Genomic DNA, 11,684 nt, shown 5'->3' with positions numbered 1-11,684 from the left:
GAGGAGTTCCCTAGTGTCCTATAGGTTAAGGGTCCAGTGTTGGATCCCTGCTGTGGTGCAGATTCAGCCCTGGGCTGGGAACTTCAGCATGCCCCTGGGAGTGGTGAAAATCAGTCAGCGATCAGTCAGTGGGATTGACCTCAGACCATTCTGCATGGTCATTATCTTGGTTGTCTCCGCTCCCAAGAGGCATTTTCACACAAACCCTGTGTGGGGAGGTACGGTTGGAAGTGCACCCCAAAGAGCAAGATCTCTCTAAGTAGAATTGGATGCTGGAGCTCTGCTGGGCAGGTGGGGATTGTGGCATTGAGGCTTGCCTGGGAGTCAGCTGTTGGTCATTTCCCTGTGGTCTTCTGCAATCAGTATATCACTCGTTCTCTCTTTGTCATGTATTTTCCAGACTGTTGCTTTGGGAGCAAAGGATCGCGCTTCAAAAAGTCTGAGGACAAGTTTGTCCTCTGCGAGCTTGGCTAGAATAATTCCCCGGTGGCCACACCAACAGGGTGCACCTTGCCACTGAGCCAGATGAAGGTACTGTGGGACCTGACTCAGTACATTCAGGCATGGACAATGATTCTAGTTCATTCAGTGTTCCAAATTTCCGAACAAACTCTACACATGCTAAGCCATGTCTTTCTTTTACTGCATGATGGAAATTCAATGAACTAACTTGGAGTTCTGTCGTGGCGCAGTGGTTAACGATCCGACTAGGAACCATGAGGTTGCGAGTTTGATCTCTGGCCTGCTCAGTGGTTAAGGATCCGGCGTTGCCGTGAGCTGTGGTGTAGGTCGGCAGATGCGGTTCGATCCCGAGTTGCAGTGGCTCTGGCGTAGGCTGTGGCTACAACTCTGATAGACCCTGTCCTGGGAACCTCCGTGTGCCAAGGGAAGCGGGCCTAGAAAGGCAATGGCCAAGCAGCAAGCAAGCAACCAACAAAAAGCAAATTGAATAACTCGTTGTAATTCACAACCATGGAAATAATGATCATTTAAACTCAACATTTGTTCCGTTAAAAGCAAAGGTGACCTCACTCACGTTTTGACGTTCGCTGATATTTGATGTTTCTAGTTGTACTAGATCCCTCCACGGAACCACATTTCCCAATTGGAAAACAATACTAGACGTGATTTAGAACAACAAGATCATACTAAGAGGAAATGGTGAACAGATATCACAGAAAGCTCCCCTAACCCATTCCTCCAATTTCCACCAGTGACAACGTCCGGCACTGAATGGGGAACTCGTGGTACACTGAGCGGCAAAAGGGTCATACAGTTTTTAATTAATGAAAAGTTCCCCGTATACATTCAGGTTCATTTTTTGTGCTGTGACGTTAGTTGAGGTTGGACACATGCGCAATATTACGAGTCCCCAGGATGTTACCACAGAGACCGTGTACACTCTCATTTGTAGCAGCGCGTTATTCCTAACAGCCAAAAGGTGAAACCAATCCAAGGGACAGGAAGAGATCAGGGGAGAGATCAAATGCGATATGTACCCGAAGAGAACAGTGTTGCACCAGAAACAAAATTAAACTATTAGATAGGTTATCACATGGGGGATGCAAAATAAAACACTGTTTAACAGTAGTGACGAGTTCCCATCGTGGCATGGCAAGAAGTGAGTCCGACCTGGAACCATGAGATTGCGGGTTCGATCCCTGGCCTCCTCGCTCAGTGGGTTAAGGATCCGGTGATGCCGTGAGCTGTGGTGTAGGTGGCAGATGGGGCTGGGATCCTGCCTTGCTGTGGCTCTGGCGTAAGCCGGCAGCTACAGCGCCGATGAGACCCCTAGCCTGGGAACCTCCATATGCCATGGGTGTGGCCCTAAGGAAGCGACAAGGATGACAAGAAAAAAAAAATGGTGAAATCAGGCAGCACAGCAACAGAGATAGCGTGCAGTTCAACACATAGGCGGCAAGTAGACTAGGCAGACTGTCAGAGCTGGAACGGAGAGATGGCTAAGACCTGGCAGCAGGGCTGAAGGGGGAGTCAGTCATCCTGCATGGGTGCAGAGGTCCTGTGAGTCACGACGAGAAAGGTTGAGAAAGGTTGTTAGGGACAGTGGTGCAAAGTACGTAGCATCGGGAAGGCCTGCTCTCCCTCCCCCTGCCTGAGTCTCCTATTGCCAAAGTATTCCAAAGAGAAGTATTACGTTCTAAGAAGAGAAAAGAGGTGACGCATTGGGGAGGAGACAGTGAACACAGGACACCCTGTGGGAAGAGTAGGGAAGCGGAAATGATCTCCTGCCATTTCAGCAGATGGAGGAATGGGGCCGGAGGTGAAAATGGGCAGGAGGACTCGGAGGGCTCTCTGGTGGCCAGCCAGAGCCGGCATGCTCGTGTTGGCCCAATTTTTCAGCTGGGGAATCCGCCACGGAGAGGTTCCCTTTAGCAGAGAGGCAGAGGCTCCCTTTCTCAGGTCTTTCAGGGTGCTGTCATGCCTTCCTTCGAGACGTTTCCCCAGGAGGATGGCCAAGAGGAGCTCCGTCCGTGCCTCATCCCGCAGCCCCCAGCCCCAGCCCTCGACTCCCAGCCCCTGTCCAGTCGGTGAGGCGCCCAGAGTACCTCGTGAGCAGCACCATCCGCCTTGCTGACAGTGACTTGTGTGTCCCCCAGGAACTCACGACGACGATGTTGTGGAGGCCGGTGGGAGTGAGAAGACTGAGGAAAGCCCGGGCTGGGGGACATGAGGACGAGGCGGCCCCAGTACCTGAGGTGGAGGTGGAGGAGAGGCGGGCCAGCCCCGTGAAAAATGGCCAGGAGGAGTCCTTTAGCCATCGCCTGGGCTGAGCCGGAAGACGAGCCTGGCCCCAAGGTAAGCTCACCTTTCTTGATGTGAGTTGGAAAAGGTGCCTCCTTTCTTCTTGGATGTACCTCCTTTCAGAAATGGAAATCTGAGAAAGTCCACTGTAGATGATATATGCAGATTGCTGTGCGGAGGACTGTTTGAGTCCAAGTTTGGTACCAAGCAGTAGCTCCTTCCCAGGGGCATTTGCAAAAGGGACGCATCAGTTCCCAGTGTGCAGTAGGGAGCATATTGTCTTTGAAGAAGCCGGAATGTTGTTTTGTCTTGTTTGTCTTTTTTTGCCTTTTCTAGGGCCCCTCCCGCGGCAATACATGGAGATGAGGTTCCAGGCTAGGGGTCTGATCGGAGCTGTAGCCACCGGCCTACGCCAGAGCCACAGCAACGTGGGATCCGAGCCTCGTCTGCCACCTACACACAGCTCAGGGCAGCGCCGGATACTTCACCCACTGAGCAAGGCCAGGGATCGAACCACATGCAACTTCTATGGTCGGTCTATGGTCGTTAACCACCTGTGCACGATGGGAAACGCCAAAGAAGCCTGAAAGTTTGTTAAATGTACGAGGACTTGGGAGATCTTCCATGAAAAGCTGGCGCCTTTTCCAAAGGGGTCTTCGCCGTGTTCTTTTGGGGAAACGGACTCAACGCTGCCTTCTGTCTGCGTGCCTGCGGTCCCAACGGCAGGAAGACCTGTGGCCGCAGTGCAGAGGATGCTGTGACACTCACCGTGTTTTCTCTTGTCTCATCACAGGTGGACGGGGCGGACGATGAAATCTGTGAGTATTCTGGAGCCCGGCTCTGCTGAGGAGAAGTCCAGGTGTTGAGGAAATGGGGGGGGGGCCGCGAGGGAGGCGGGTGGGGGGGCTCTCCTGCTCCTTTGGTTGCAGAGACACCCTGATTCTGGGTTCCTCCTGGGAATGAGGGTGAAGGATGGGGTGAAAGAGACGGACTTCCCAAGAAGGGCCACCCCAGGTTCTAGGGTCCCTGGACGAAAGGAGGCTCTTTGTGTATGGCGTGGGTAGGTGTCGGGGGACCTGGCGGGGGGGGAGGGTGGTGCGTGTGAGGGCCTGCTGGTGTGATTGGCAATCAGTGTGAGTGGGTGTGTGCTGTGGGGAGCCGTTTGTGTTAGCCCACACAGCTGTCCAGCTTCTAATTGAGGAGTCTCACGATGACCGCAGGCTAACCGTCCATTCCCTCGTTCTGCCCGCACCGGCTGGGAGCAAGGGTTTGGGGGAAAGGCATTGCTTCCTCTGTTGGTCTTTCTTTTCCTTTTCGCTTCCCTCTCTGCCTTGTGTGGACTTTGATACCGTTGTTTCAAAACACGTGCCAGGGACTCGAGCCCTTCAGGCTGTGAGTGTCCCGAGGAGTGTTGTGAACGCTGTGCTCCACCCGCACCTCCTGCCCACTCTGGGCAGCCACCCTTCCAGCCTCTGCTCAGGAGTGGTGTGTCAGACACTTGATGCGCATGACATCAGAGAGTCTTTGTCCTTCTGTGCCTGACTTGCTTCGCTTGAAATGCTGTCCTCCAGCGAGTTCCTGTCGAGGCTCAGTGGTCATGACCCGACTGGTATCTCTGAGGACGCGGGTTCGACCCTTGGCCTTGCTCAGTGGGGGAAGAATCCAGCGTTGCGGTGAGCTGCCTGCGGCAGAGGTCCCAGACGCGGCTGGTATCCAGCTTTGCTGCAGCTGGGGTGTAGGCCGGTGGCTACAGCTCTGATTTGCCGCCTCTCCTGGGAATTTCCGTATGCCGCGGGGGCCGCCCTCAAACCCCGAGACGAATCGATCAGTAATGTCCTCCAGTTCTCTGTGCACTGCTGCAGTGGGTAGGGTTTCTGTGGGCTGTATCCATCCCGTTGTCTTTCTCAGTCTGTGTGCCCGTGGGCACTGGGGCTCTGTTTCTGTTGGGCTCTCGTGTGTGTGGCGCTGCCGGGATCCTGGGATGGCGGGTCTCTTTACCCGACACCGATGGTTCTTCCTTTAGATGTCCACGCAGCAGTGGGACTGCGGGGTCCCGTGCTAGGTCCGTGGGCAGCTTTCCTGAGGACCTGCCATAGTGTTTCCCGTCCTGGCTGGGCCAGCTGACCTTCCCCCCACAGCGTAGAGAAGTCCCAGGTAGTCACATCTTCCCAGACGACCTGTTCACGCTTGAAAACACTCCGCGTCCTACGAGGAGGGAGGTGATAGCTCGTTGTGCCTTTGCTTTGCCTTGCCGTTGTGGTGGGTGACTTTGGGAAACGTTCCGTGTGTGTGCTGCTGTCTGTTGTCTTCTTGGACGGAGGCGGTCTCCCAGGCTTCCGCTCACCTACACCTGAGTTATTTGCCTTTTGGGTCAATTGATTTGGCGTTGTTTCCCACAGATTCTGGACATGAGCCCCTGTTCCAAATGTAAGGTTTGCAGATAGCGTCTTCTGCGGGTTGTCTTTCCATTCAGTGGCTCGTCAGACACTGTCCTTTCTGTTTGTCTCTGTGTTCATTGAGGTGCCGTGTTGTTTCATTTTCTGCCGTGTAGCAACATTCCCCAGGCGTGTGTGTGCATAAACACAGGTTCCTTTTGGACTGTTATCGTCCGTCCCGGTCGATTTCAGGAGATGGGATCCAGTTCCCCGTGCGCTGCAGCAGGAGGACCTCGTCGTCGCTCCATTCTCAATGCCGTAGTTGGCATCGACTCCCCCCAAACGCCCAGTCCGTGCCCTTCACGAAAGCCACAAGTCTGTTCTCTGTGTCCGTGGGTTTTGTGGACAGGGTCCTTTGTGCCATGGTTTAGACTCCACATCTAAGTGAGATCTCTCTCTTTGTCACGTACTTCCTTTGTATGAGAATGTCTCGATCCAGCCCTATGGTTTGAATGCATTGGTTTCTCTTGGATTTCTGGCTGAGTCGTGAATCCCTCGTGTATGTGGACCACATGCGTGATCCATCCCTGTGCCTGTGGACATGAGGTGGTCCCTGTCCTGGCTGTTGTGAGGTGCCGCCATACACACAAGGGGCATGTGTCTCTTTCCTGGATACGTGTGTCGTGGTATCTTCCAGGGCGCTCGCTCGGCTTGCTGGTCGCATGCTGTGCTGCGTTCCGTTTTGGGAGGCCCCTCCGTGGTGCCTTCGGTAGTGGTTGTACCGTGTACGTTCGCACCGGCAGTGCTGGGGGGAGGCCTTTGCTCCAGCGTGTCTGCGACCGACACCAGAGCTGGCGGCAACGCTGGATCCTTAACCCCTCGGCGAGGCCAGGGATCAGCCCCGCAAGCTCGTGGTTCCTGGTCGGATTTGTTTCCGCTGCGCCCCGACGCCCCGACGGGAACTCCTGGCTTGTTTCTTTGCTGTTGCTGTTGAGGTGTATGAGTTTCTTTATGTGTGCTTGGAGAGGAACCTCACGGGCAGGGGTGCCCGTCTCCTCAGTGTTTCTGTAGAGCTGCTGTCCACAGCGTGGCAGCCGCTGTCCAGAGGGAGCCATTTATGCTTCATTGAATTCAGCCAGTAGTTAGGTCTGCCTCTGGCAGTGAACAGAAGAAAGCAGCCAAGGGTTCACTCCCCGAGCCAGCACGCAAGGGTGTCCGTGCAGCTGGACTTTCAGGTGTGTCACGCTGGGGCTGAGGCCTCCGGAGGGACTCCTAGAAGGGAGGCGTGCGTGTAAAGCGCCATCCCTCAGCAGCCCACGATCTCACGGTTTGCCACTGTGGCCAGTGTTTTATTGATGCTTCTGAGGCCATAGAGCACGCACGGGGAAGTTCTGAGCACACGGAGGACAAGCCAGGGCGGTGCTGTGTGGCCGCAGTCAACCCTAAGTAGGGGTCCGAGTGGGGGACGGTCGCTAACACCTCGATTCCTCATGTCTGTGTTTCTGCAGCTTGGAGCTTGGAGAGTGTGTGTGAGAGCGACCTCGCTGACAGCAACCTCGCAGAAAGTGATCGAGGTAAGAACAGCTCTCAGGTAGGAGCCAGTGGGAGAGGGTTCCCGGGACACTTGGGTTAGGCCTGCTGCTTGGAGGGTGGGGCGGGTGAGTGTGCAATTGCAAAAGAGAAAGAAATTGGTGTAAAGATGTTCGTCGCCTATGTTCCTAAGGAGGGGGAGCAGGTATGAGATGCCCGAATGTTGGCATCTGTGCTCACGTTGTGTTGGCGGGCCTCAGTCCCTGGAGCAGAGGGAAGGCCTGGGCACCTGGAGGAAAAACCCGGTGATGCTGTGTGACCCGCCGTCACCTCGGGGAAGCCGGGGAAACGGGAGGGCCACTCCTTCTCACGCCTCGCTTCCCCGCGGTGTGTTTCTACAGACTCGGTGGCGGAGCGCACCGACTGCCGCCAGGATGAGGAGGCTGCAGGTAGGGAAGAGCACGCAGCTGGGATCCAGGGGAGAGGGTTCCTGGGAGCAGCTGGGTTCCACCTGCTGCCGGGAGAGGGCGGAAGGGGGCTAGGACTTGGGTGGGTGGCCTACTGAGCGGAACTCCGCTGTGGTGTTTTCCCCTCTGAAGTTGCTAAGCCGAAGACGACTTGGGTCCCTGGTCTTTGTTGTGCTGTGTTTGGATTCGTGTCTCCTTCCTTTGAGAGGGAGAATGGCTTTTCCCTCCCGAAGCGGCTCCTTCCAGCTCTTGTCTCTGGCCATGGTGCCAGCTTGCTTTGTGGGTCGCACCCTGAGGGTCCTGTGCACAAGAGCTGTTGACTTAGTTTCCTTTGTTGCCCTTGAGGGCCCTGGTGTGGTGGGACGCAACCCTCTCCTAGGCCCTTGACCCTGGAGACCAAGTTTGCCTGGTGAGTGTCAGGTGGCGGGTGAGAAGGCAGGTCTCTCCCTCTGCACGTTTGGGATTTCTGGCCTCCCTGTCCTGGTGTGTCCTGGCGGTGTGTCCTGAGGGAAGGGGCGTTCCCAGAGTTGGATGCCCAGACCTGGGACGTGAGGCGCAGAGAGATCTACGTCCCCTTCCCTGGCATTTTTTTCTTCTACAGGGGATGTGAGGAGTTCCCTAGTGTCCTATAGGTTAAGGGTCCAGTGTTGGATCCCTGCTGTGGTGCAGATTCAAGCCCTGGGCTGGGAACTTCAGCATGCCCTGGGAGTGGTGAAAATCAGTCAGTCGATCAGTCAGTGGGATTGACCTCAGACCATTCTGCATGGTCATTATCTTGGTTGTCTCCGCTCCCAAGAGGCATTTTCACACAAACCCTGTGTGGGGAGGTAACGGTTGGAAGTGCACCCCAAAGAGCAAGATCTCTCTAAGTAGAACTTGGATGCTGGAGGCTCTGCTGGGCAGGTGGGGATTGTGGGCATTGAGGGCTTGGCCTGGGAGTCAGCTGTTGGTCATTTCCCTGTGGTCTTCTGCAATCAGTATATCACTCGTTCTCTCTGTTGTCATGTATTTTCCAGACTGTTGCTTTGGGAGCAAAGGATCGTGCTTCAAAAGTCTGAGGACAAGTTTGTCCTCTGCGAGCTTGGCTAGAATAATTCCCCGGTGGCCACACAACAGGGTGCACCTTGCCACTGAGCCAGATGAAGGTACTGTGGGACCTGACTCAGTACATTCAGGCATGGACAATGATTCTAGTTCATTCAGTGTTCCAAATTTCCGAACAAACTCTACACATGCTAAGCCATGTCTTTCTTTTACTGCATGATGGAAATTCAAATGAACTAACTTGGAGTTCCTGTCGTGGCGCAGTGGTTAACGAATCCGACTAGGAACCATGAGGTTGCGAGTTTGATCTCTGGCCTTGCTCAGTGGGTTAAGGATCCGGGGTTGCCGTGAGCTGTGGTGTAGGTGCAGATGCGGTTCGGATCCCGAGTTGCAGTGGCTCTGGCGTAGGCTAGTGGCTACAACTCTGATTAGACCCTGTCCTGGGAACCTCCGTGTGCCAAGGGAAGCGGGCCTAGAAAAGGCAAAATGGCCAAAAGCCAAGCAAGCAAGCAACCAACCAAAAAGCAAATTGAATAACTCCGTTGGTAATTTCACAACCATGGAAATAATGATTCATTTAAACTCAACATTTGGTTCCTGGTTAAAAGCAAAGGTGACCTCACTCACGTTTTGACGTTCGCTGATATTTGATGTTTCTAGTTGTACTAGATCCCTCCACGGAACCACATTTCCCAATTGGAAAACAATACTAGACGTGATTTAGAACAACAAGATCATACTAAGAGGAAATGGTGAACAGATATCACAGAAAGCTCCCCTAACCCATTCCTCCAATTTCCACCAGTGACAACGTCCGGCACTGAATGGGGAACTCGTGGTACACTGAGCGGCAAAAGGGTCATACAGTTTTAATTAATGAAAAGTTCCCGTATACATTCAGGTTCATTTTTTGTGCTGTGACGTTAGTTGAGGTTGGACACATGCGCAATATTACGAGTCCCAGGATGTTACCACAGAGACCGTGTACACTCTCATTTGTAGCAGCGCGTTATTCCTAACAGCCAAAAGGTGAAACCAATCCCAAGGGACAGGAAGAGATCAGGGGAGAGATCAAATGCGATATGTACCCCGAAGAGAACAGTGTTGCACCAGAAACAAAATTAAACTATTAGATAGGTTATCACATGGGGGATCAAAATAAAACACTGTTTAACAGTAGTGACGAGTTCCCATCGTGGCATGGCAGAAGTGAGTCCGACCTGGAACCATGAGATTGCGGGTTCGATCCCTGGCCTCCTCGCTCAGTGGGTTAAGGATCCGGTGATGCCGTGAGCTGTGGTGTAGGTGGCAGATGGGGCTGGGATCCTGCCTTGCTGTGGCTCTGGCGTAAGCCGGCAGCTACAGCGCCGATGAGACCCCTAGCCTGGGAACCTCCATATGCCATGGGTGTGGCCCTAAGGAAGCGACAAGGATGACAAGAAAAAAAAATGGTGAAATCAGGCAGCACAGCAACAGAGATAGCGTGCAATTCAACACATAGGCGGCAAGTAGACTAGGCAGACTGTCAGAGCTGGAACGGAGAGATGGCTAAGACCTGGCAGCAGGGCTGAAGGGGGAGTCAGTCACTCCTGCATGGGTGCAGAGGTCCTGTGAGTCACGACGAGAAAGGTTGAGAAAGGTTGTTAGGGACAGTGGTGCAAAGTACGTAGCATCGGGAAGGCCTGCTCTCCCTCCCCTGCCTGAGTCTCCTATTGCCAAAGTATTCCAAAGAGAAGTATTACGTGTCTAAGAAGAGAAAAGAGGTGACGCATTGGGAGGATGGAGCGTGAACACAGGAGCACCCTGTGGGAAGAGTAGGGAAGCGGAAATGATCTCCTGCCATTTCAGCAGATGGAGGAATGGGGCCGGAGGTGAAAATGGGCAGGAGGACTCGGGAGGCTCTCTGGTGGCAGCAGAGCCGGCATGCTCGTGTTGGCCATTTCTCAGCTGGGGAATCCGCCACGGAGAGGTTCCCTTTAGCAAGAGAGGCAGAGGCTCCCTTTCTCAGGTCTTTCAGGGTGCTGTCTGCCTTCCTTCGAGACGTTTCCCCAGGAGGATGGGCCAAGAGGAGCTCCGTCCGTGCCTCATCCCGCCCCCGCCCCCAGCCCCAGCCCTCGACTCCCAGCCCCTGTCCAGTCAGGTGAGGCGCCCAGAGTACCTCGTGAGCAGCACCACCGCCTTGCTGACAGTGACTTGTGTGTCCCCCAGGAACTCACGACGACGATGTTGTGGAGGCCGGTGGGAGTGAGAAGACTGAGGCAAAGCCCCGGGCTGGGGGACATGAGGACGAGGCGGCCCCAGTACCTGAGGTGGAGGTGGAGGAGGAGGCGGGCCAGCCCCGTGAAAATGGCCAGGAGGAGTCCTTAGCCATCGCCTGGGCTGAGCCGGAAGACGAGCCTGGCCCCAAGGTAAGCTCACCTTTCTTGATGTGAGGTTGGAAAAGGTGCCTCCTTTCTTCTTGGATGTACCTCCTTCAGAAATGGAAATCTGAGAAAGTCCACTGTAGATGATATATGCAGATTGCTGTGCGGAGGACTGTTGAGTCCAAGTTTGGTACCAAGCAGTAGCTCCTTCCCAGGGGCATTTGCAAAAGGGACCGCATCAGTTCCCAAGTGTGCAGTAGGGAGCATATGTCTTTGAAGAAGCCGGAATGTTGTTTTGTCTTGTTTGTCTTTTTTTGCCTTTTCTAGGGCCCCCCGCGGCATATGGAGATGAGGTTCCCAGGCTAGGGGTCTGATCGGAGCTGTAGCCACCGGCCTACGCCAGAGCCACAGCAACGTGGGATCCGAGCCTCGTCTGCCACCTACACCACAGCTCAGGGCAGCGCCGGATACTTCACCCACTGAGCAAGGCCAGGGATCGAACCCGCAACCTCATGGTTCTTGGTCCGATTCGTTAACCACTGTGCCCGATGGGAAGGCCAAAGAAGCCTGAATGTTTGTTAAATGTACGAGGACTTGGGAGATCTTCCATGAAAAGCTGGCGCCTTTTCCAAAGGGGTCTTCGCCGTGTTCTTTTGGGGAAACGGACTCAACGCTGCCTTCTGTCTGCGTGCCTGCGGTCCCCAACGGCAGGAAGACCTGTGGCCGCAGTGCAGAGGATGCTGTGACACTCACCGTGTTTTCTCTTGTCTCATCACAGGTGGACGGGGCGGACGATGAAATCTGTGAGTATTCTGGAGCCCGGCTCTGCTGAGGAGAAGTCCAGGTGTTGAGGAAATGGGGGGGGGGCCCGAGGGAGGCGGGGTGGGGGGGCTCTCCTGCTCCTTTGGTTGCAGAGACACCCTGATTCTGGGTTCCTCCTGGGAATGAGGGTGAAGGATGGGGTGAAAGAGACGGACTTCCCAAGAAGGGCCACCCCAGGTTCTAGGGTCCCTGGACGAAAGGAGGCTCTTTGTATGGCGTGGGTAGGTGTCGGGGGACACGCGGGGGGGGGGAGGGTGGTGCGTGTGAGGGCCTGCTGGTGTGATTGGCAATCAGTGTGAGTGGGTGTGTGCTGTGGGGAG

General features: G+C 54.7%; 1 long non-coding RNA gene across 1 annotated transcript; it reads left to right on the top strand.

The window, feature by feature from the left end:
- Positions 1–2,776: 2,776 nt before the first annotated feature.
- LOC110258567 lies at positions 2,777–4,891 on the top strand. The gene is made up of 3 exons (XR_002341181.1): positions 2,777–2,817; positions 3,557–3,581; positions 4,787–4,891. It is a non-coding gene; the product is annotated as an uncharacterized LOC110258567 (long non-coding RNA).
- Positions 4,892–11,684: the final 6,793 nt, after the last annotated feature.

The sequence above is a fragment of the Sus scrofa genome, unplaced genomic scaffold (genome assembly GCF_000003025.6).
Source record: "Sus scrofa isolate TJ Tabasco breed Duroc unplaced genomic scaffold, Sscrofa11.1 Contig2399, whole genome shotgun sequence".
In the NCBI taxonomy this organism is placed as follows: Eukaryota; Metazoa; Chordata; class Mammalia; order Artiodactyla; family Suidae; genus Sus; species Sus scrofa.
Note: the sequence above shows the minus strand (reverse complement) of the source record. Positions and strands in the feature narration are given on the sequence as shown.